General features: G+C 40.8%; 1 long non-coding RNA gene across 1 annotated transcript; it reads right to left on the bottom strand.

Annotated features, from left to right (window-relative positions):
• Nucleotides 1-403: 403 nt before the first annotated feature.
• LOC137156223 (uncharacterized) lies at nucleotides 404-1,241 on the bottom strand. Its single transcript, XR_010920704.1, has 2 exons — nucleotides 1,053-1,241; nucleotides 404-854 (listed from the first exon to the last, which is right to left on the bottom strand). It is a non-coding gene; the product is annotated as an uncharacterized lncRNA (long non-coding RNA).
• Between the last annotated feature and the right edge of the window lie 768 nt (nucleotides 1,242-2,009).

Below are 2,009 nucleotides of genomic sequence, written 5' to 3'. Positions count from 1 at the left end.
ATCAAAAACTCCCTAGCTCAGCAACCTCCTACTCGGCTACTAGGTGATACAGGGCCAAGTTTCATGCTGCTGTTTGGTTCCCTGGCCCTGTTGTGACAAAAAGCCTTGTAAATTTTCCCCAGATATGACAGGCATCCATTTTACACACTGTACCATAGTAATAATAATTATGGTAACTACTGATACACTAGATTAAATAGTGATTTGGGGAGCAAACGCCAAGTAGAGGAAATAATAGATGTTCTAAATGCACATAACCTTTTCCCTGTCCATAAATTATTTTGGGATGCTCAGATTGTTGCTAAATCCTCTCTTTCCATCATTGGTATTTGATTCACATACTATATTTCTGTTCACATGACACCTCCTTGGCAGGGCTCACACTTAAATTTGATTGGCTGGGCTGATTGCCAATTGCTCAATCTTCATTTACCCATAGACAAGCTCTATAAAAACAGGAAGCTTGTAACTTGAGCCACTTCATCTTTTCTTATCTCCCATTAAAGTTTAAACAAGACTATACGCAGAACACCAGCTTCACATTTTATAAGGTGCTAGGCAGATCTAAGACCATATTCATCTTATTTGGAATGTGCAATTATCTATTTGAACAAAACAAAAGCACATTTTTAAACAACTGCAGCATGACTGCCTTGCTCTCTAAAGAGCTCTAGGCCAAATTCAACATCAAGGTACCACCACTGGCTTCACCAAAGCTACATCAGGGTGAATTTGTTCCACTATTTTTATTTTGCAAGAAAGTAATGTGTATTTGCAGGTTCATGAATGGATCAATGCTGTCCTCTTATCTGCAGATAGGATGGGAGGAAGAACCAGACGCCCATCTAGGAGTCCTTGAGAAGGGAGAGGAAAGGACAGGGAGATTGTTAGACCAAACTTTGAATGACAGCTCAAGTGGAGCACAGACACCTTTCAGGTGCATCCATCTCTAGTGATAATTCACCAGCCAGGTGGACATTTATCCCATGATTGATGTCCTGAGTAAAGGTGGATTTCAGGAGAGTTTTTGTTAGTCAATGTATTTGGCATACCTTTAATGATTTTGTTACCCCATGCTCCTGCTCTCTCTTTTATATGTGTATGGTGTAACAAAAGCTGCCACATGGGAGAAGGAACAGATTCATCCCTGGCACAACTCCGTTATCTGCAGGAAGAGGGGTGAATTGGGTCCAGCTAGTTTCAATAGGGCTCTCAATGCTCTGTGTTCAGCCTGTTCTGTATCGTATGCTAAACCCCCTTTTTGCATCCTCAGTGCACTCTATTCAGCTGGCCCTGCTTGCCAATTAAGTTATCCACCTGTAACAGCTTTAGCTTAAGCTCATTCCACTGCAGCCATAACCTTGTCCATGACAGAGGAGATCACATGTAAATCAATGGAGTTACATAAGGAATGGATTTGGCTACCAGCCTGTACAGTTATGGGCTCTACATTTAGGAAGGACATAGCAAGCTAGTTAAAATATTATTGCAAATGATACAAGAGTAGATAATACAAGAGGGGATCTGAAAGAGCTAAAACTGATATAGTCAAGAGGGGAAAAACCAAGGGGACAGGATCACCTATAAATAACTTTAAGAGGTAACACTATAAATGAAGAAAGGGAATTATTCTCAGTCTCACAAAGATGTTGAAACAAAGAGCAGCAACCTAAAGCTAAGGAAGGACACTGCTATGGCAATAGCAAGTATTAACAAAACATTCTTACATGTAAATGCAGTTTGGTAGTAGAGCAAACTCTCATGGGACATGTAGTAGAGTAACTACTTAGCAACTTTAAAAAAAAAATGGAGGGGGAGAGCAACTTGGTCCACTTATCTAAGGCATCTTGTTGGGCCTAATTGGGCTGGAGTCTACCTGTGAGTCATTTAGTATCTGCCTGAACTTATAAAAGCCTTAGTGAGCAGGCATTGCCCAGAACCTTTCCTCCTTTTGAGGGGTTTTCTCTCTCCTGTTCCCTGGTAGATCTGTTTTATACCAAGGCTTTGGT

Source organism: Emydura macquarii, unplaced genomic scaffold, assembly GCF_026122565.2.
Source record: "Emydura macquarii macquarii isolate MOO-44397 ecotype Brisbane River unplaced genomic scaffold, CSIRO-AGI_Emac_v2 contig_1390, whole genome shotgun sequence".
NCBI classification, from domain to species: Eukaryota; Metazoa; Chordata; order Testudines; family Chelidae; genus Emydura; species Emydura macquarii.
Note: the sequence above shows the minus strand (reverse complement) of the source record. Positions and strands in the feature narration are given on the sequence as shown.